Below are 25,020 nucleotides of genomic sequence, written 5' to 3'. Positions count from 1 at the left end.
TGACAATTATATTGATATACATTTAAATAGTATTTATAATACTATAATCAAAATGTCCAATAAAGCCATTTTAATATCTAGTTAATAAGCTTAATATTACCTATAGCATTGAATGCACGATGATTCCAGTAAATGTGTATGAATTTCAATGCATGAAATGAATTTATAGCGAAATTTATTTTCTGCGTATTTCTTTAAGCCTATTTTTCCAATAAGTAATTTTTTTTAATATTTTATTTATAATTTTTCATAGGAGATTTCGTACTTGACGTTATAAATATTTCCGTTAGGTACGAGGCAGTATGTTAAGTTATTATAAAAAAAATCATTTAACTTTTACCCAGGTACTAAAAGTATCACCGATCTCATTTGCGTAGCTAAGATTCGTTAATCATAATATTTCTACCATTAGCAGGTTGTAGTACATATAGAATTTCAAGCTTATTTTTTGTTTTTTGAAAATCAAGTCCTTGTAATTTTTTTTTGTACAATAGCTAAGCATAACAATTAACAACTCTACCTCTCTATATTACAAGTCTCTATATAATAGAATATAGATCAGCATTTTCGATCTATCTGTATGACATAAATAATAATTTATATTTTTAGACTGATATAGATTTTTTCATTAATAGTGCCCGTGCACATCAGTACCTACCTATGCTCAAATTTACCTTTATATAGGATCGTTTGTAGCTGTTAAATAATATTTGCTACATTTATTTGTAATAGTGTTTTTTTCTACATTACTAAATGTTTAAGAAAAATCCTTCTTAACCAGAAAGAGACAAAAAACATTGTACATAATATATTCAAGCCGTATCTACAAAAACCACAAAACTCACCACGCGATGGGTCCATCGTTTTATTCAATACTATTATTTTAGTATTCATAACTGTACGTAACAATACAATATTGAATCCACAGATTGTTTGCAGATGCGACGATGTCGTTCGGAAATTGCATGTGAACCACACATTAGCGACGCTACCGCACATTGCGGGGCCGACTGAAAGGCTATGCTGTCGTGTATTGACTATCTATAAAATGTATTTTTGAATGTGTAATAGCCACAGAATATACGATGTTATCCTGGTAATATTATAAATGCGATTATGTATGTAGTGTATGTAGGGTAAACTCACCTAATTATGTGACTCACTTAATTCGGAGATACAACGTTTGGACTCTTTTACAGCGTTATAGGAGTAAAATCCAATACATTAAAATTAACCCTATGGTATGGTAATAAAGCTTCTTTTCGTGTACAAATTTTTGTTAAAATCGTGCGGGTGAGATAGTAACAATCACGGAATTTGTCACTGCGCCCGCCATGTTTGACGTTTCACCGGTAGCGTGCAACTGTGCTGTCATTATTTAATTAATTTTAAATAGAAAAGGTGAGTGTAAGTTCATGATACTTTGACAATTAATTGTTAAAAACATATTCTTGTTGATACCGATAAAGGTTTTAGTAATTTTTCATTTGTTTTTGCATAATACCTTATTTCCTGGGTTCAAAAAGTTAACCATTTTCAAGATTGCAACTCAAAACAGTGTCACCGAATTAACCAAGCAAATTTTTATTATTTTCAATTCGTGTATAAATAATTGTTTTTAGTACGTATACGTTAGTCGTTTAAGTCAGAAAATATTTATTTTTACTCAGGTTTAAAAGTAGGATCGCTTTCAAGCATTTTTAAAAAGTCCGTTATTTTTTTTATCACATAATTAAGTGAGTTATTTTTTTTTTATTTTAGACAGCATGGAGGAAGACAAAAATAAAAATAGAAAATATAATGAAACAACGCTGACATCCGCAATTCAAAATATTCTGCAGTCAAAAATGAGTCTGTACACTGTTCACACAAACAATTATAAAGTCCAATATTAATTTTTTATGGTTCCCCTCTTTTGATAATTTCTCATTGATAAATAAATACATAATTATTACTTTCAATATGTTTATATTTTTTATTAATTGTATTTTTTTTTTACTTTTGTGTTAAAAAATAATAAATACTCACTTAATTCGGTTATAACAGAATTAGAGAAGTACTATCACCGAATTATGGTGATTGTCACAGAATTAGACAAGTCATCGCGGTTTGATTAAGCTCATTTTACGCTGAGTTAATTCATATGTGTTAAGATTACACTTGCTCCATTTGATAAATAGAAGATTGATTAATGTTCCTATTAAAAATAAAAATAAAATTTATAAAGTTTAACCTGTTTTTTTTTTCATATTCTGTTTTGTCACAGAATTAGATGAGTTGACCCTACTCTTTCACGCGAAAACCTCTGAAACAGAATTATTTTATGGTACTTGGTAATGATATAGCTTATGTACCTGAATAACACATAAGCAAGCACGATAGAAATACTCGCTTTTGTCCGCGGCCCGGGTGCAATTGTACATTTTATAATTTAAAATGTAGACGTAGACGTAGCGCATTATGTCTGTAATATAGTTAAAATACGAAATGTTTTTAATTTCCCGGTTCCAATTAACATTTAAATTTAAATATAACATAATTTTATTGCAGCTCAACATGGCTTTAGAGTTTTATCACATTTGACCCACATTGCCTATCTTGATTCTATCTAGTTAAAGAGCTCACGAACGCCTGTATATACTCATATGTCTATGTGATACCCTCGTCATACATACGACGTTTTAGGACGCTCGATTTGTTATCTTAAGGACAAGGTAAGGATATGATATAAAATTACGAAAAAGTAAGAATAAAAACGAGCAAAAATGTGGTTTATTAATCTTTACATGAAGTAAAAAATGGCAAAATATACGCACACGTTATGATCGACATGGTAAGATCTCTATCTTACAAAATATCTTTGAATTGAAAGCATTGATTCCTTCGTCAATTCTTGTTGTTTTATCGAGGGGTTTGCAAACGGCCATCAGACGTATCAATGTGTTCTGTACAACCCGTTGAGATCTCACTTATTCGATTATGTAAATAGGATTCAGGGATTCGGATTCCGGTCACAAGGTACGCTAGTCGACATTTGTTCCTTGATTTCTTCCAAGGAAACATAACACGAGAATGTAAATTTGGCAATCTATCTAGTATGGTAAATAAAGGGACTTAACAACATTTATATTGAATTATAAACATAAAATACAGTATTTTAAATAGTCTATATGTATGTACAAAAAAAAACCTAGAGCCTAAAATATGACAGGAAAAAACAAGATATTTATCTATTTTAGTTTTAAATTTAGAAGGTATTTCCAAACGATTAATTTTAACGGATTCGTGGAAATAAAATTGCAATCTTTCGTGTTATTTAGGACTGTCAAAACTACATTTCCCGTGTGTCGTTACACCGTTTACTGGGTTGAGAACTTTCTCTACAATATTTTTTTATGCTTCCATAAAATATCCAGTTAAAGTTAACATCATACAAATGTAACTTTTTTTAAACTTTTTTTTAGGTTTTTATTAGTCATAAGTCATAAGCCATTCTAATTATTATCAGAACTCCAATTGGATAAATATTCCCAAATTAAATAGACGTTCGTGTAAACCTAAAAAAATAAATAAAAGTCAAAACCTACCACTGGTAAATAAGATTGAACAATATTTGTTCAACAAATAAGATTGATTTGATTTTGGAGGTAGTTCGTGCAACAATGTCATTATCACAAGTATTAGAAAATTATAAAACATTAGATAAGTCCAAATTACTATAATATGATGCGGCTCAATTCAAGTCAATTAAGCGAACAATACTCTTAGACATAACTCTTCAAAGTGCAATATAATACCGAGCTAGTGAAATATGATCTATATTGTACAGAACTAAAGCCTTAATTGAAGGTAGAGTGTTACAAACTAAGCGCATTTAGAGACCCTCGCTCGTTTAGGTACTTCTAACACTTAACTTCAGTATTATGGCGTGGGGTACCACGGTTGCATTTACGCTATTCTCAAGTTCTAACGTTGATAGCATTTTATTGCACGAGTTGGTTGCAAGCTGTTATCTGCTGAAGTACTAACTTGTTTGCGAATTACAGCCAACAAAATGTTTTATTACGTAACTTTTGATAACGTTTTCTCTAGTGTACACTTTTTAGTTATACGCTATTGCTGGTTTACGGTCTGCTTTTTGTTTGTGTGTTATCTCATCGTGATAGCTCTATACCTACTTGCGTCTCGTATTTTAATATCAAGGATTTTTCTGAGAAAATAAGAAGCGGTGTTCCGTCTTCAATATAGGTTGGTAGGTAGGTATGTATCTTGGATGAAGACTTCCAAAGCTTGTGAATTCGAAATAGAGAATTATTTTCGATAGTAACCAAATTAAAATATGAACTGTAAAATGATATAGGTAGATTGGTCTTCATTATACCTTTATTTTATAAAGTTAATCCGGTTAGTAATTTCAAAAATATTTCAGCTATAGAACAAAGCCAGTTTTCCACGGTTAGTAAGTTAGGTGATGTGCTACAATAGCATTTCCAAACATGTCTATATGTAACGTGCCGTCAAATAAAACGTTATACAGGGTGTCCCAAAAAGTAGTGATGAACGGAAGCTGGGAGGTAGAGAACCAAGAGGGCTATCCGAATCACCCCCATGTGTGTTATGCGAATTTTCGTATTTTCGGAGTTATGACGTTTTTTTCAATTTTTCATCTATCGCCGAGAACGATGAGATTTTTATTTATGGTGACGTGAATTAATGCGCTAGATGCTTGATTTTTTTTGTGTGCTAAGCTGAAAGATAGGCCAATTCAGTATAGTAACATTTACTATCGTTAGATCTTCGAATGGAATAAAAAAAAGAATTTAATGCCAAGAAAGATAAAATTACCCAGTATGTTCATAACTTCAAAGGCCCATAAAAAAATAAAATCACATAAAAAGGTTTTCCATTTGGCTTTTAAAAACTTCCTATATCGATCAGGTAGCTACCCTAAAAATTTCATTTTATTATTCAGAAGGCTTCAATAAAAAAATTGAAATCTAAATGTGGTAAGTGCATAATTTTTATTAACTTGATGATCATTAAAAGTAATAAATAGGTGTTTAATTACCAGAATTTTTTTAAAATAGCCCCGCTGTTGCTCAATGCAAGTGCGACATCACCGTAAAAAGTTGTCTTTTAAATGTCTGAATGCTCTTTTATCATTTTTAATGGTTTCTTCTGCTACTATGAATTTCCGGGTTATTTCGTCCAAATTGTGGCAGTCTCTCGTCTTTGTAGTATCCCCACGGAAAAAAATCAATAGGGTTTATGTCCGGAGATCGTGGAGGCCAGGCTAAAGGGCAAAAATACCCTGAAAGATGGATTGGTCGTTGCAGCCTGCGCATGCGCCGGTGACGCCTGCTTTAAAGCCTGGCCTCCACGGTCCCTCGACCTAAACCCCATTGATTTGTTTCAATGGGGATACTAAAAAGACCTCGGCTACTTGAGAGAATGCCACAATTTGGACGAAATAACCCGGAAATTCATAGTAGCAGAAGAAACCATTAAAAATGATAAAAGAGCATTCAGACATTTAAAAGACAACTTTTTACGGTGAGGTCGCACTTGCATTGAGCAACAGCGGGGCTATTTTAAAAAAATTCTGGTAATTAAACACCTATTTATTGGTTTTAATGATCATCATGTTAATAAAAATTTTGCACTTACCACATTTAGATTTCAATTTTTCGATTGAAGCCTTCTGAATAATAAAATGAAATTTTTAGAGTAGCTACCTGATCGATAGAGCAAGTTTTTAAAAGCCAAATGGAAAACCTTTTTTATGTGATTTTATTTTTTTATGGGCCCTTGAAGTTATGAACATACTGGGAAATGTTATCTTTCTTGGCATTTAATTCTTTTTTTTATTCCATTCGAAGATCTAACGATAGTAAATGTTACCTTACTGAATTGGCCTAGCTTTCAGCTTATCACACAAAAAAAATCAAGCATCTTCCGCAATAATTGACGTCACCATGAGTGAAAATCTCATCGTACTCGGCGATAGATGAAAAATTGAAAAAAAACGTCATAACTCCGAAAATACGAAAAATCGCATAACATACATGGGGGTGATTCGGATAGCCCTCTAGGTCCTCTACCTCCCAGCTTCAGTATATCACTACTTTTTGGGACACCCTGTATACCAGTCGTCAAAGGGAAATAGCCTGTGACAAAACCGACTACAATATTGTAAGCGATAAAATACAGCCAATAAAGAAAAATGTGTTAGTTGCCGCTTTGTAATAACTCTTTTTACCGACAAGTTGTTTGTTCGCCACCACAATTGTGTTCGAACTGTTTTGCAATGTTTATTTCGTTTAAGGATGGCCTTTGTTGAGGAAATGAAAAGAAATTGCGCAAAAGTACGAAGTAAACTTTTCCGCAGCAGTCCGCTTATAGCTTTTGCAAGACGTTTGGTTTTTGTTTATTATTTGTTAGATGGGAAAGGAAGTTTTGGTTAATATTGCATAGAAGGCACGATGTATGTGAACATCAATGAAAAGTAACATAAAATATACGAAGTAGTAGTTTTATAAAATGGGGCCTTCTCTAGGTCTTCGTATTAAGGTACACTCCATATTCCTAAATATCCTTATTCTTCTTTACTTCGCAATACATTATTAGACATGGAGATGACGTTGGTATGTGTACTTTCTAATACAGCTATTTGTTACATGCTTTTAATTCTGTAGTTAGACTATTTCGTTTAGACTCTAGATTGAGTTTGCCAAACATAAAGGCCAAAGTATATTGTATAACACAATTATTATCATTCTTTGCACTGATCTAAGTCGCATGTAATGTTTTTGTGTCCATAATACCATTCCTTGGCACCGTCCCAGTGTCGCAAAAACGAACATGCAATGTATTCATTACCATAATATGACAATGTATGAAAATGAAGTCCATTTGGCAGTATTACGCTTGCTTTTATTTATTATATGGTGTAGAAAAGAATAAGTAGCTATAGGATTATTTTAGTGAGATGTGACGCGTATGAAAGAACATTTTCTTGGAGTGAACTGGGTCATTGGGAAGTTAGGGAACAAATTTTCTTTGAAGGGGAAGTGGTTTTAGTATGCTGCCTCCTTATATAAATGATTAAAAGGGTAAAATATAAGCTTACCGTTGTAATTTTTTATGCAAGGAGGCAATCTACATAACTGTAGGTAAATATTATGTTATAGCCAAAAGGTGCAAAGATATGTTTATTATAAATGGTAAACAAGATTAGGTGTTGACTGAACGTTGAAATATTAGCTTTTGGCTAGCACTCGGATCTGGCTCGTGTTACATATTGACCAGCTGTGAAATTGAAGTGCAATATTTCAAACCAAATTTTCATCTATCGATGAATTGGCTACATTTTGCTCCATAAAATACTGCTATTATACGGTATATTTTTTTAAATATTTTTGAAATTATTATTTAGGTTTACTTCTATAATATCTTACTTAATGTTCCTTAAAATATATAACTTTAAGATTACTTGTTTAGGATAGTTAAGAAAAAATATGGGCATGAAGATATACATATAGATACTTATTACTTATAATTTATAAACTAGGTAGAGTTCTAACTTGTTTCAAGCATTTTTATTTCATCGATAGAATGATAGAATATTATCTAACTCACTAGCTAATAAAAGCAATATAAAAATATAAAATTGAATTCACGTTCAATTAAAATCATTTTAAATACACGCTTCATTTTAATAAGTTAATATTAGTCCCTAAATGTTTGTGATTTGATAAGCCTTTATCTCTCCTTTATAAAAGATCAAACAGAAATTTATACCTTTTGGTGGATTGTGAATGGGAAATCAGTCTGTTCTTGTCGTATTTCAAACGTCAATCTGACTTATTGGGAATTTTCCCCTGTATGTAAATGTCGACATTTCATTCACGGGGAAGTGAAAAGCAAAATAAGTGGATAACCAATAATATTACAAATAATTTTATTGCAATCTGTTTTCGCAATTCTTCAGCTGTCATGGAGGAAAAATATTAAAAAGCCTCTGTTGTATGGTAGAGGAAATTTAAAAACGTTAAAAAATATTGTTTTTATGCATAGCAAGAACCATGAGGTTACTGGTTCTCATTTTAAGTATCAGAAAGACACCAATGTAACAGTTTAAAAATACATTTCATAAATACACACATTTATAAACGTAACTTTATTAATATTCAATCAAAAGCCATAAAATATAAAAGGAAGGTTGTAACACTATGTAGTTAATAAAACACTTCGAAACTGATAACTCGTTAAAAAAAACTAAAAAGCTGTCAATTTGTCTATATTGAGGAGCGAAGTTAGCGCAACGCATGTGTAGTGCCAATTATTTTAAAAGCCAGCTTGAAGCATGTATGCAAGCCTATTTATTGGTACATATTTTCAGTGCAAATTAATATTTTCCACTATATTTATAATTTAAAGATTATTTTAATTACAGATGTGAAAACAGAATTCTTTTTCCTCACTAATTAAAAGTTTTTGTACCTACATATTATATATTGAAAAATAACAATGCATTTTGTTTTGTAAAAATGAAATTAATAAGTAAGTATTATAAGTAGGTATTGTAGTAGTGTGTTGTATATTGTAGGTACGTGCCTCGTTTCACGTTAGCTGAAACTAACAAATATTTCTTTTCTAAAGTCCTTCATTAGTGTTCACTCGAAAGATAACATTTACGCCTTCAACTTATTATCTCAATGATGTTTACCCACCTACTTTTTATGCTATAGGTATTTTAGTATTTATGGTAGAAGTGTTGAAAGACCCAACATTTTATGGATTTTTCTATGCTTTAAAATGTATTTGACGCGAATAATATTTTCAAATATACGAGAGGCAAATAGAGGAAAAGTTGTTCATGCATAACATTTAAGCTAGTATATTATTTCTAGGATATTTTAGTGATACAAGCGTACGATAATATAATTATTTTAATTTAATAGAAACAAGTAAAGTTTAATACAAAAATTATTTCCTTAAAATGCAGAAATGAATTTACGAAATATCATACTATCTCGAGGAAGTCACTTAAGCAATTTAAGGATGATTCAAGAAGTTTGAAGAACTCGTCTCGATTATAGGTCAAGTGAGTGAAGCCCCATCGTGCCGCTCGGTTAGCCCTTAATGAAAGTGTCTATAAATTACGAGATTTTCATGATTTTCCGTTAAAATTCTTAGTTTTTTAGGATACGGCAATATGCTTTGTTTGTGTATTAATTTATTGATAAGTACATGATGATTTGTTTTTAACATTCTAATTTAAACCGAATCTAATAATCTTTAAAAAATAAATTGAGATACTTCATATTTTTTATGATCTTTTGTTCAGTTAAACTCATTATAACGAAATATACTATAAGGTATATGTTGTTATATAACATTTAATTTAAACTTATAATTAAATAGTAGTCCGTTCGTTTTGAGAGATTTATTAAGGCGACCCTCATTTCACTTCTGTAGTAGATATAAGCATAGTATTATGTTTATTCTCAGCTAGTCTCTTCTATAAAGTGAAGCAAATTTTAATCAAGGACAGAAGGAATTCGGTCTGAAGTCGACCATCTTCAGACACAGCTTGACATGAATCCAAATAAAAGAAACAAATATTTTTAGAAAGCTTGAGGGTGCGTCAACACATTTCATTATTTATTGAGTATAAAAAAATACGCATATACATAGTACACTTTTTGAAAAAGATGACACTTTTTCGCTGCATTAACAACAATTTTATATTTAATAATTTTTATATTATGTATACAAAATGTATTTTTATTTCCAGAATTTAATATTATATCAGTCAAGCAATCGAGTGTATAATTTCATATTTTCCGAGATGAACTCTATTAACTGCAATTACCATCGATGCTCCCGTTTGCATGATAATATTGAGATAATATCATACAAAAAATTAAAGAGCTTTTAAAATTGGAGTCATAATTTTGTTTCCTCAAATTTATTGCATACATTTTTCCATGTATTAAAATAACCGACGTGGCAGGTAGCTTGATTGTAGGGCACTTGCAAATCTTAAGTAATGAGAGATAAGAAAGGGATAGACAACGGGAATAAAGGAAAGGGTGCCTAACAGAATATACATATTATTATAAGTCTCTACTTTCTCCATCGCACAAAACACGGTAGTATTTACAAGCTACTATTTCACGCTGATCTTCTGTGGGGATACATTCATGCAGAAGCATGCTTGACTCCCACATTAAAGAGAGCTTAACAATTAACATTATTCCAATTACGCATTGAAATAATATTATCTATACGAATAACGCGTCTATAATTAAACTGATATTATCTTATAAGATTCCACGGAGATCAATCAATAATTGTTTGATGGGTAACCGCCAAATCCGTTGATAGGTAACGAATTAATTAACTCTTGCCGCCTTTGTGCTTCACACATACCATAGTATAAAGAGAGAAGTAAGTTATCTTCGAACAAAGGTACATCATGTCGTTTGTAAGTACGCAGAGCGCTTGACCACGCTTCCCGTTCGTACGTAAGCACGCACACAACGCCACTCGGTTTGCTGTGAGCGGTGGGTGTTTGTTTATAAAATTATTTAAAATATCAATATGAAAAGTGACAACCCTGCGCCTCGCGAGTTTAGGTACTGTGCGCTCCTAAAACGCCAGGAGTTGGCCTACTTCTTTCTTTATACTTTGCATATACTATCCGAGATTGCTCGATAATAGATAGATTACAAATATTAATTGATGCCTCGTGACTTCAATTATATTGACGGCATATTGCTATATCTGCCACGATGAAACGGAAAATTTTGATTGATGTAGGTATATGTAAGTTCTTTGTTATAATATCTAGAATACTGTACAAATGACTTGTTAAAAGCGCACCTTTAATAATAATAATAAGCTTTATTTATTTCCACCTTACAATTATTAATAAATACATAATCATACGTATTACATTTCAGTTATTTTTTTTTTCCTTTTATATTTATAATAAGTATATATTTTTTATTTTTATTTTTATTTATCTATTCCTTGTTAGGTGGCCCCTTATGGGTAAAAGCCTCCTCCATCTTGTACCAAAGATCCCTATCTTGGGCCATACGCATCCAGTTTTTTCCTGCTATTTTCTCTATGTCGTCCACCCACCTCTTCTTCTGCCTTCCCACTTTCCTTTTGCCGATTGGGCCCTGCCATTTAGTGGTATGGTATGTCCACCTGTCATCTTTATATCTGGAGAGGTGTCCTGCCCATTTCCACTTTTGTTTTAAACTGAAATTAAGTGCGTCTGTTAGTTTGGTTTTCTTGCGAATGTCCACGTTCCTTTGTTTTTCTATTCTTCTTAGTTTCAGTATACTTCGTTCCATAGCATGTTGGCATGATGAAATTTTGTTCTTTACTTGTTCTGTGAAGACCCATGTTTGGCTTGCATAAGTAAGGCTTGGAAGAATACAGGAATCCATTATTGTCTTTTTTATTTTAAGGCTATAATTACCTTTTAGAATTTCTTTTTGGGCCCAGTATTTTTTCCAGGCTGTACTTATTCTTCTGTCTACTTCGTTTTCGTTGCTTTTTGTATCAAAAGAAACCAACTTTCCAAGGTACACATATTCATTTACATAGTCTATTGGGTTTTCCTCTATTCTAATTGTTTTCTTTTGACTATTTGACATAATTTTAGTTTTAGATGCGTTCATGTGTAGGCCGACTTTTATGCTTGCAGAATTTAATTTTTGTAGCATTGATTCTAGCCCTGTTGCAGACTCACTGAAAAGAACAATGTCATCAGCAAACCTTAGGTGTGTAAGTTTTTTATTTCGTATCCATATGCCATTATTTTCCCACTTAATGTTTTTAAAAATATCTTCAAGAACGGCGATGAATAGCTTTGGAGACAAAGGGTCACCCTGGCGTACTCCTCTTCCAATTTTGAATTCTTCACCTTGTCTTTCCAGTTTTACTCTGCTTACACTTTTAGCATAAATGTTTTTTATGATATTTACATAAGCATTGTTGACATTGTTGTTCTGTAAGGCTGTCCAAATGTATGGGTGTATTATGCTGTCAAATGCTTTGGAATAGTCCACAAAGGCTATGTAAAGTGGTTTGTTGAATTCTCTAAATTTCTCTATGATTTGTTCTATTGTATGGATGTGGTCTACTGTTGAGAAGTGCGTCCGGAAGCCCGCTTGTTCTATTGGCTGATTCTTGTCTATATCTGGTGTTATCCTTCGTAGTAAGATTGACGAAAAGAGTTTATATATTGTAGATAGTAAGCTGATGGGCCTGTAATTGCTAATGTCTAGCGGGTTCCCTTTTTTATATAGCAGTATTATATTGGATCTACACCATTGCAATGGTACTTGCTCTTTTTCCAGTACTAAGTTGAATAAATCCTTTAGGTATTTAACTAGGTATGGCGCACCGATTTTCAGGGCTTCATTTGGGATATTATCTTCACCTGGACTTTTCTCGGGTTTCAGTTGTTTAATTTGAGTTATTATTTCACTTTCTGTTATTGGGTCTGGTGCTGTTTTTGCTATTTCTTTTCCACTGATATTAATACTATTATCTTTTTTGTTATTTTGTGTTGTATCATGTGATGGCTTTTCATAAAGAGAAGTATAGAAAGCCGTTGCACATTCTATGATGCCCTCTCTATTTTTGATTTCACCCTTTTCGCTGTTCAGACTTTGTATCCAATTTTTATGAGTTGATAATTCTTTAAAGGCTCTTTTGGAACTCCGGAAAGTTGTCATATTTTTTTCTATTATTGCTCTTCTATGATTAGCATAATCTATTTTGATTGCTCGATTGGTTTCTTTGAACAGATTCTTGAGTTCTTCTCTTGTTTCTTTCGATTTGTTCTTTGTGAACATAAGTTCAGTTCTTCTACGGATTAAATTCTGTGTTTGTTCGCTAATGATCTTGTTTTTTTGTCTATTGTTTTTATCCATTTTAAGGCTTTTAATGATTAATTCTTCCAGTTTGTTGCTGAATGATTGTACAGACTGATCTTCTTTTAGGAATTCTCGTAGTATTGGTAAGTTCTCTTTTAGATTTTCTATGTAGTTTTCTGTCTCGTGTGTATACTTCAATTTGCTGGGCATGGTTTTGATTATTCGACGGTTCATTTTAGGATTTTGTATTTTTAAAGAGCATCTTATCATTCTGTGGTCTGATGGGTAGCTTATTTTATTCAGGACTTCAACATTTGTTACAGATTTTGGGTTGGAACTCAATATAAAGTCGATTTCATTTCTTGTTTTGTGATCTGGTGATAACCATGTCCATTTTCTGGAACTTCTCTTCTTGAAATATGTATTCATGATGGACAGCTTATTCTCCTGAGCGTATTGTATTAAGCGGTCACCTCTTGCGTTCCGTATGCCATAACCGTAATTGCCCAATACGAGATTTTCGTGTGGTTTCGGTTGTCCAATTTTAGCATTGAAATCTCCGATGATTAATCTGTTATTGTCCGCTAATTCTTGCGCTCTTGATAGGTCTGTGTAGAATTTTGTGATTTCGTCTTCGCTTGAACTCTCTGTGGGAGCATATACTTGAATCAGTGATAGTGTTCCTTCCTTGAAATTCAGTTTTAACAGAGCCACTCTTTCTGATATTCCTAGAAAGCCCGATATGTTGTCTCTTAGCGATTTCTTTATTAAAAATCCTACACCATGAAGACCTTGAGTCTCTCCCATATAACAAAATATGTATTCTTTATGTTCTTCAATGGTGTATCCTACCTTTTTAATTTCTGCGAGTCCTATGATATCCCATTTTATTTTATCTATTGCATTGTTTAGTTCTAAGGTCCTTACTTTAGTAGATAAGGATCTTACATTAAATGTGCATATCATGAGGTGTTGTTCTCTTCTTGACATTAAACTATTGCGTATGTTGTGTTTTTTTATATCATTTTGTTTATTTTTATTTGATGGAGGGTAGTGGTCGTCTTGCCCCACGTTGACCAGGCGGCTTGGGGTATTTCTTTTGAAGGTTGATTTAATTAATGTTCTAGTGTTTGTTTTAGTTATGTTTCTGTTGCCGGTGGTCATTTCTAGTTTTTTGAAGTTTCAGATAATGAGGCTGTTCTTCCACGTTCAACAAAAGCGCACCTTTATTATATACCTATTTTTACGCGTAGAATTGATTACGCGTATGAAAAACACTTTATACTTTCTTGGGATTGGTAATCAAAGATTGTCAAATATACTAAATACATAAGTTATACATAATGCATATCAAGGGCTATAATAATAACGAGTATAGAATAGAGTAATTTATTTATAGGCACTTGTTTTAGGCGTAAACATAAGCTACTAGACACGATATCAAGAACGGATTTAATAGTCGTATGTAGTTGTAAATATTGCCGCTTCGTAAGCAAATCTGCCTTGTACCCGGGAACGCTGTCAGCCCTGAACGATTTATAGAAGTTGACAGTTGCAGCTCTGTTTCCACTTAATTTAATTATTATTTGAAATAAGCTCTATTTGCGCCTTAAAGATAAATATTTTTTTAAATATTATTATTCATGTATTGAATTGTAAAATGATATTATAAACTCACAGACAGAAGTTAAATACTATTACTTGGATAATTATTTAGAAATTTTGTGTTTTATAAAAGATAAGCTTAATAATGTACCTCCTACATATAATTTGACCTCAATTGCGTAATAACTTTACTACCGACACCGATTTAAATTTAACGCGAAAACATTTTTTAAATTGCAGATGTGTCAACAGCTTTAAAAGCCATTATAAACTGTGGCACGAACGAAAACCTTCAAGTTTCAATTGCAGATGAACTAAATATGTTAAACGAAGTTACCCGTCGTGCCAGATGCAGTTGATGAGATGGAATGGAAAATCTCCTAACGAGTTTTTTTCGTGAGCAGCATACGTTCGGAACTCGGAACGTGACGGCTCTAATATATGGTGTGGCTTAAAGTTAGTAGGACACATTTTCATTAAGGTGCACCAGTTCTTCTCAATGTCATTTATACTTATTTCTATAGAGTTTTATTAAATACCTACGTATAATTGTAACGTAATCGATTATAGAACGAAGAGACTTGTGAAATTTAATTGTAGAAATGAAATTAGCAATTTTATAAATCTTAGGAAACTAAAATAATCCACTACACATCATTAAGTGGAGAGTCGAAATAATAAATAGAGTTTATTTGCTAATCCTACAGGCATCCACTAAAAATCAATTTGTGCACTGTTCAAAATCCAATTAAAGTTTAATTATATTTATTTTCGTAACAATTGATATGCGGTGCCGGAACATTCGGAATTGAACATTTACACTAATTAATGTATATTGGGTATTATCCAGCCATGTAATTAATGCTTCAATTAGGAGGACGTTTATTAACTGTTAAAACGGCAATAAAATTTGTTAATATGGGAAACTAGGATATTATTTGCCTAAATTAAATATTATTTTTGGCTTCGTTGAATTATGTAACCACTTAATTTGGGTTGGGATCGATTTCAAATTTTAGCTTTCAGCATTATCAGAATTTAATATAAGTGATAATTTGTTCCCACGTTCACCAGGCATTGTTTTCAAGGTATAAAATATGTGAAATATTATTATCATCTTATATCCGTTTTCGATTTTGAAAGTTCTTTTCCTAAATATTCTAGAAATATTATTGGAAAGTCTCATATAAATTACTTTTCATTATATTTTAATTCATAGTTAATATTTTTTACGTCTCTTCTATCTCTTTTTACACGCTTTATATTAGCTTCACCTGTATGTTTGTATGTTTGTAACCGACTTCTTTGGGCGCGATTTTGACCCACTTTAAACGGCCAGATTTCGTTCAAACTTTGTAGATTTATTGAGGACCGATGACAATACACTAATTTGATAAAAATTTTCTATTTTTTAGTTCGGTTTTCTATAAAAAGCGTGTTTTTTAGTTTTTTTTAACTATTATTATTATATTTATTAATAATAAATATGTTATTATAGCCTATCGTCCTAATTCTTTTATTTTATCCATACTTTATACCAATGTATACAATTTTATAGGATTCGTATATTAATTCCTATGAATATAAGGTTGTAGGCTGGTACGGATACCTATAGCATAGTTCAATGTTGTAACTGAGAGACTAACGTTAAATGAATGTAGAATGCAATAATACTCTTTTCGCGACCAAACTAAGAGTATAAATAATTTAATTGGCGGACTCTAAATAGGCACGCTAAATGTAAAATCCTTGTTGTGAGTCTATTTCCTGAATACACGATTTTGTACTTCAATTTAATGACAAGATAGGAAAACTATGAGTACTTACAATAAAAATTGAACAAAACCTTACACGATACATTTTAAAATACTATTCTTATATTTTTAATCAAAACTTTGGCGGCGAATAAGTTGAATATTTTGTGTACTTTAAAGCCGGGTATCCACTTAGGTTCGCCGTGGTTTGCGAACGCGCCCGCTCCGCAAACCAAACATAATGGATACGTCGTGATCGCGGAGCGCGACTGGAGCACGATCGGAGCACGGCGGAGCGCTCCGGAAGCGGCGTGTGTTTGTTAAGTTCGCGAACATGGAGTGGTCCGATGAAATGATGAATATATGCATTATTTCATTATTTCTTCTTCCCTTATTCATATTACCTTGACAAAATTGAGGAGGTTGTTTGTATTCCATCACAATATAATGTATCAAAATATAAGCTGCACTTCCTACTAATTCTGGAGGCGGCATGTTTGCACCGACCGTCTGTCGTGTGTCTACTGGAGACCGGAGCGCGGAATTTAGCGCTCCGACAGGAGCACTGATGTTGCAGCCTAAGTGTGTACACTGTACACGTTCACGTTCGCGGAGCACACATTGTTCGCGATCCACGGCGAACCTAAGTGGATACCCGGCTTAAGAGGTTTATGTCTTTTCTCGTTTAACTTTGTTGTGCAAGTTTATATTTAAATATTCTTGTGCAATCCTGTAAAACCCCTTCATTATAATTTTATGCGAAAATTTAATGTACCTTTCTAAAGTTTTACAGTTTTTACAGCCTTTTTTATTAGGGACGAGCGGATGGTAGATGGTAAGTGACAGGTGTGTAATATTAAAATTTTGTAATTATATCTTACAAAACAACACAATTTGTTTTCATGTAAAAAGCTAAACACATCGTTATAAAGTATCATAATAAATAAATATTTAATACGCATGTCGCATACGGTATAAGTACTTGACGATGACATTTTCCAAACGATTAATATTTTGTGAACGTTAATAATGCAGTAAATTTATTTAGCACGAAATCCAAAAAGTTACATCCATAATGAATTCAAGACATTGTACCATGGACATTGATTTAAATAAATTAAATTATTTAAAACATCGCATCGGCGAGCGAGCGAAACGAACCGTAGCTCGTAGGTACTAAAATGACCTAGGTCACATCTCGGAAAATCATTCAAGTGCAAACCAATTAAACATTTTATTATAAGAGTGTATAAAATTCTTTTTCAATTTCTGAATCTTTGGACCTCAGTTCATTCATTTACTACAGTTGAATGAATAAACAAAAAAGATAGAAAGCCCATTGCAATTTAACGTTAACATAAAACATTTTTCATGCGCGATAAATGAGTTACACTAATACCGTTAAGAAAATTCGCTTCAAAAACCAAAACACTGAAGGATTTTCAGGTTTATTCACTGTTCATGAAAAAATTTTAGCTTAACAATTTTCTTTCGAGATAATGTTTTTGTAGGTCTGCTATTCAGCTATCACGCGGTCGAATTAACCTCCAGTGAAAAGAGATGAGAAAGGCTGACTGAAACCCCACTGCAGCTGAATGGAAAAGTTTTACATCACACCATTTTTATTTTTAAATCCGAAGCTGAATATTGAAAAGTAGAGTTAATTAGAGTTTTGGTGCATTTGGAAATTGCCTTGATTTTGAACTTATTGAGGACTGAATAATGAGCTTAAGACCTTATGGAATCCTTTTAAATGCTTTTTATAAAGCGTCGTTCTTAGTTTTGTTAAAGAAGTTTTCTTCCATGGTAAGTTTAAGAAAAATGATTTCAATCATTTCATATAATTGCCACTAGCCTTGTGTAATAGCACGTATCATTTAATATATCAGAATAAGTCCTTGGTAAATTGGTCCGTCTAATGGATCGCGGAGGCACAGTCGTCGGTAATTGCGACTCCTGAATTATTTAATGAAAGTATCAAAATTGACCTTTTCACTTCACTTCTAATGTATATTTAAAGCTGGAACTGAAATGTTTACGAAAAGCTTTTATAATACATTAGAAATACTGTCAAACGAGCTTTCGCAATTTTTAAAAAGATTAAAGAAACTTTTATAAAGTTACATTTTGCAATCCGTAGAGAATGATATTAAATTTTAGGGTATTGTGAAATTTCCAGACGTACTTTTCAGATTAAATCTTTGTTTCACATTTTATTTTGTATTACTGGAGAAGGGAGAAACTTATATTTAGAGTAAGTATTTTAAGAAGAACCTTATAAAATATTCATACTAATCATTTAAATAACATGTGTCCTTTGTGTAACGTAATATAAAATTGTAACAATAAATCTTATTTGTCTTGTTTATAACCTACCTTGTTAAATACTAAAAAATGAGGCCAGATATACTTTTGATAATAAACATCTAAGCTTAGGTATTGTAACTACCTAAATTATAATTAAATTTGAACTTTCTGTCTTTATTTTGTACCTCGTGAAAGTGACTTTGTCTAAGTGAGAATGTCTTTAAACCTTTATAAAAGTCAATTTTAATTGCAATTATGTGTACTTTTGAGTACGAGTCTATTCGCGGTTCAACTATTTAATATCCTTCAATTAACTTAATGAAAGAACTTCGAAACTAATTCACTACGCACTTTAAGCGTACGTTTATAAAGGTAATGATACAAAGTTTGAGTAGACACATAAATCTGTAGCAAGCGATTCTGAAAGCTTTCATGTACCTAACTTTTGTTTTGCTTCAGGCTGTATTTATGATTGAAGTTTGTTATATCGCGGCTTTGTTTATAAAACAAAGGTTTGGCATGGGCCAGATTATATCTACATATTCAGTTTTTACTCAGCTCTGTACCCAAATATAGCGACGTTTGTATTCTGATAAATGGACTATTGGAAGCCGGGTAATCTGTGTTGGAGTTTGCTTTATATCACGACGCTTTTCCTATTAAAGGTAGCACCTGAGGGAACAAGGTACGGAGGATTAACATTGTTAACAGAACAGTGTTATCAGGAAAGATTTTATCTTAAGATTGAGTTTAAAATATATATCGAGTTCATTTTAATCCATTGTATAAAACTTTTTTATATCATAGATAATGAACTCAATAATTATGTATTTTATTTATGAATAATGAGGCCTTAACTTGAATTTCTTGAAAATGAATCATATAATAAGGTACATTCTACAGAATATTTAAAGATAATTAGACAAAGTTTATATTGCCTCACCATCGTATTCAGAGTGTACCATTTCTGTGAAACTTTGACACTTTGTCATGTATATCTTTATTGCTATACGAAAAGATATAGACTTTCTTTAATGTATGTGAAAATTACAAAACATGATCAACAATAAACCCTTTAGCGAATAAAAACAGGTTAAACATTATTATCACACATTAAAAGAATAAAACACTCTTAGGTAATAAAGCTTACAATATTTATATGCCGTAAACAACTTCGAAATATAATGTTTTCTGGAAACTTAATAATTATACATTTTAAAGAACTTTTGACGTAAATGTTTTGAAAAGCTTCTTTACTAGCGTTAACAACGGCGTGTCAAAACTTTTGCATAATAAGTAAAGTTCTTAGAATAAATATATTAAAATAATACAAAGATTTCGTTCTGAAATAACAGCTAATCAAGAACATACTTGTTACTCGAGTAAGTAAAAAATAAAGGCTAATGAAGGATCTCCCGTTTTTACTTAGTTATTTGTACCAATCTTTCATTTATAAATCCTTATGTGTAAGAACAAAAATAAACAATTCTATATTTATTTAAGGTTGACCTACAATCATGATTTTTACCTCCTGTTTTAATATATTGTATCCCAAACAAAAACAGATGTTAAAATAATTAGGACAAACAAACAACATAACAAAGTCAGTGTAAGTGTTAATATCATTTAGACGTTGGATGTAGCAATTGGGAGTCTTGCCAAATATTATAACAATAATATTTCCAAGACTGAAATGTTTCTTCACTGCGAATGTTTAAAACGTCTTGTCTTATTAGTCAGTAATGGTACCTAGATATCTTTATGTAAGTATAATTTTGATTTTCCATAAACTTGACGGTTGCCTCTTCATTCTTTTTATTTTTATGTCTTAATTTCTACACCAATAATTTTAATTTATTTTGATTTACATAATATTTAGCAACTAAAATAAAAAATGCACTGAAAATAAGAATTGAAATAAAAAAAAATTGTTATCTCTTTTAAAAAGCTATAATTTACAATATACTCACTTTGATTGTCATTACAAAATATCATAATTATTAATAAGGTTTAAAAACATGTTAGCATCTTATATTTTTTTTTAATTATTATACTTTCTAATCGTTTCAGAATTCAAAGCAAAGTTTGATGGACGTTTAAAATTTCTAACTAGAGTATTTATATAACTAACAAACTGTGGTTAGATCGAAACGGACGTTCCGACGTATTAACGAGTTTCGAAGTCATTTTCATCCTTTATTTAATGGTTACGGAAAATTTAGATGAGAGTAGATATTAATTGGAGATTTGGATCGGGCGGCTGTTATTAATCTTTTAATTGATTGGAAAGTTATACTAGTTTTGATACTTTTGTAGATTTATTGGTCATTCTGTATGGGTAGGATTATATTAACTTGGGATATTAGATTGCATCTATCTGGTATGTTCTCAGAATTAATAAATTAAAGTAATAATTCATTATAATAATGAACTAGAAGACGTGTATGTTGTTATGATATCTACAGACATAATATAAATCACACGTATATTAGTAACTAGCTGCACTCCGCGGTCTCACCCGCGTGGTTCCGCTCCTGTTGGTCTTACCGGGAGGCTAGATGCCTATAGCCTTCCTCAAGGTAAGGGCTATCTAACACCGAAAGAATTTTTCAAATCGGACCAGTAGTTCCTGAGATTAGCGCGTTCAATCAAACAAACAAACTCATCAGCTTTATAATATTAGTAAAGATTGGTTAACCTATAATATTTTATTTGTGATATTAAATTTATATATTGAACTCGATAACAATATACTATGTTATTTTATCTTAAACAAGCATGTAAAGCTATCGGTCCTTTGGCTCGGATTTCCGTCCCATCAGATTATGAGTGAGAAAATAAAAGAATCCTATCTTTTTATTTCTTGAACCCTTCGATACAATATGTGCAAGATATTTTCTGATAAATGGCTAATTTTCTTGCAATTCTCTTTTTTATTCACCATACAAAATTCCTAGTAAATAAATAATTAATTATAAGTCGATACTTTTAAGACAGCTTTAACATTAAAGAAATTTTAATTAAGTTGTTAAGTAGGTCGTTAATAGGAAAAGAAAAATTTATTAATAATTATGGGCCTTAAACAAACTTGGACATTATTTTACAAGAAAACCTAGTTTTATAATAAGTCTATTAGTAGCTAAATAAAAATTAACTCATAATGATATATTTCAGTAAGTTTCTTGAATTGCTACTTCGTATTAATCTTAGCTTGTATAAATAGAAAGAAAAATATGATGTCTTTTATTTTATTTACCTTCAACATTACCAGATAGCATAAATTATGTGAGTTAAAATAAAGTTGCTTTGTTCCATTTTACAAAATTAACGCATTATTTAATTTTATACAATTATTTTAAAAGTTTTGTTTAATGAAAAGTTTACAGAATTATTGCAACAATAAATGCGGTTGTCAAATAATTTCACTCGCTTGCCCGAACCCACATAATTAAAATTGACAACAATATCTCACCGCAAACTATTTAATTATATATAAATTCCATATTTACTTACTTTTGTGACATAATATAATAATATTATACTTGTTCAATTAAATGAATAGCAGTATCTATTTCAAGGGTAGGTACCTAGAAATTGAGTTGTTCGAAGATTTTGTATACTTGTAGAAAGCATTTCAAGCATTTTCATTTTAGAAAGGCTTTTCAGTATTATAATAATAGTAATTGTTATTTTATTATGCTTATTAGGTACTGTTACACGTCTAAAAAATTTATTTTTTATTTACTGAATTTTATAATTAATTTGTAATTTATTTTCTAAACTAGATTTCCGCCCGCGGCTTCGAATACGTTTTCAAAAAAAACCCGCAAAGTTCCCGTGGGGTTTCCGGGATAAAAATAGTCTTATTCTGGGTCTTCAGCTACCTACCCACATAAATTTCATTCAAATAGGTTCAGTAGTATTTGCGTGAAAGATTCACGTGAAACATCCACCTCACAAACTTTCGCATTTATACATTACTAGCGGTCCGCCCCGGCTTCGCCCGCGTTTTCAAAGAAAAACCCGTTCCCGTAGGATTTCCGGGATAAAACCTATCCTATGTCCTTTCTCGGGTATCAAAATATCTCTATACCAAATTTCATGCAAATTGGTTCAGTAGTTAAGGCGTGATTGAGTAACAGACAGACAGACAGAGTTACTTTCTCATTTATAATATTAGTATGGATAATTAGGATTTCTTATATAACCATAGATAATTCTTGCAAATAATTTTTTTTCATTTCATTTTCATTTCATTTTCATTTTTCATTTTCAAGAGAGATGCATAAAAAATGTATTATATGTACTTAAAAATTTGTCGTAAACACGAATACTGCTATATTTCACACAACATGTACACAACGGGATTTAAAGTACGTAACGTTTTAAATTCCGCATGTCGCAGTGTAGGATCACGGAGACAAATACGAGTAAATATTCAGGATATATTCCAAGAGCATAAAGCGATACAAATATCTTAAAAACTTCAACAGCAGGTCCGCACCGATCCACAGAGAGCTTGATTTATTGAACGCCAGTCGCAATACACAATTTAAATACTAGTTTTTGCGGGAAAATAGGGTCTACACAGACCGAGAGGCTTCTCGCAGCAATTGCTTCGCTAGCTGCTCGTTCTGTGTCGACCCTATTGAGTAGAGTATAATATTGAGAAATCGCGTTACACACACATGATAATAATATATACTAGCGTTTCAAACTGGCTGATAGGAGGCGTTTGGAGGAATTCGTGAATATTCGCTCTCTAACTATGCATCCTCAAATCCAGTTAAGGTCACTTACCATGTGTAAACGTACCAACGTGTGTCATTGCTCTTTGACAACACGAGAAGGATAGAGGGCTGTATTTTGGTGTGGTTTTATTTCAGTAGGGGTTGTCTGTTAAGATATAAGCTGACGTAACGAATTACATGTAATCCAGAAATACAGAAATCAGAATTCATAACACTCAAAACAATGTGCATAATTAAATTGAATTTCAAACAATGCATCTACTAAATTTTTCATGAAACCAGCTCCAGAACTAGTTGAACTAACCAAAAAAATCTCATTCGGATGTTCTGAAAAACTTTTTCACTCGTCCGTAGATATGAAATTTTCTCGATTCCGCCGCTGTCTGAAGTAGGTTAAAAATGGGAGGCAGTAAACGAGGCAATTCAATAGACATAAAAGCTATCCTGTCTGAAACATGTCCTTTTCTGCTAACAAAGTTACCCATGTGAGTGAGGATAATCACGTTCGTTACGCGGGCTGAGTCACGTAAAATCATGTATTTGTAATCGCTGTTACCAAATACTATAGGTCTAATTGAAGGGATGTAAATAGGTGAGGTATTGGTTACAGATTGTGATTTAAATTCCGTATAGTAGGTAGGAGGTTTTTGTATTCAGTATGTTTCGATGGAGAATATTGATCGATTTCATAGTTTAAGATTTATTATAACAATGTTATTATGGAGTAAAATGCATTAATGCTAAGTGAATATTTGATAAATAAATCTTACTTAAAACCTTTATAACAAAATCATTGAGAAATATAACTAATCTGCATTACTTATTAGCAATGACATGAAAGAAAACATCCTTATGAAATCAGAATGTTCAAATATCACCGGTTGTATAACACGCTGTCTACCTGCACTTGGCAAGAATGGTAGATTATTGACGGAACCCTCATGGAAGGGTGATGATGATGATGATGATGAAATGAAAGCCTGTAAATACAGCACACATAAAAATAACTTTAAATATTGAGTATAAGTAACTGTATATTGAATGTGTTGTAAATGTTATTACAAAATACGAAAAGCCAGCCTCGTACAGTGTATATGTTAGCATTAGTGTCAATATGGTACCACTTAACTCCGATCTTTTATGAGGGTTTGCTATTTTTGTCAATGTGAATTGACCCAATTCGATATGTTTTACCGCAATTTTTTGCATGACGAAAAAATTCTTAAGCATTATTAAACGTAAGACTAATATTCGATAAAGCCTAAATCTAACGGCGGATAATTAGGCTAATCCTCTATTATTTTTCTCAATTAGGTCAGTGTTAATTAACCGAAAGCAATCAAATGCCAAAGCTTATGCCGAAGGACAATAAAATTAATAACAATATATTTCGGCGTGAATTATCATACGATCTCTAACAAAATTATTCATTATATTCAATATCACCTGTAGTTAAATAAAAGAAAATGTCCCTGTTCCATTGCTGAAGCGGACATCAAATAACCTTTTGTGACCACGAGATAGGATTCTATACGTCGTCCCATACATAGGTATCTTAATAAAATTGTGGCAAAAAGGAGATGAAAAGAAAATATAGTGAAATGAACGAAATTGTATTACATTGTATTAGGTACTGTCTAGAAAACGAATCCTTTAAGTAAAAAGGTCAAGTATTATGTGAACAAAAGGCTGTATTTA

The 25,020-nt window shown here is 31.7% G+C and overlaps 1 long non-coding RNA gene across 1 annotated transcript; it reads left to right on the top strand.

Annotated features, from left to right (window-relative positions):
• Positions 1–1,076: 1,076 nt before the first annotated feature.
• LOC149486584 (uncharacterized) lies at positions 1,077–1,961 on the top strand. Its single transcript, XR_016315928.1, has 2 exons — positions 1,077–1,401; positions 1,762–1,961. It is a non-coding gene; the product is annotated as an uncharacterized LOC149486584 (long non-coding RNA).
• Positions 1,962–25,020: the final 23,059 nt, after the last annotated feature.

This window comes from Colias philodice, chromosome 8, assembly GCF_061535455.1.
Source record: "Colias philodice isolate Cphi_HAF_F1 chromosome 8, ilColPhil1 Martin Lab GWU primary, whole genome shotgun sequence".
NCBI classification, from domain to species: domain Eukaryota; kingdom Metazoa; phylum Arthropoda; class Insecta; order Lepidoptera; family Pieridae; genus Colias; species Colias philodice.
The sequence above is the reverse complement of the archived record's forward strand: the minus strand, read 5'-3'. Positions and strand labels throughout refer to the sequence as shown.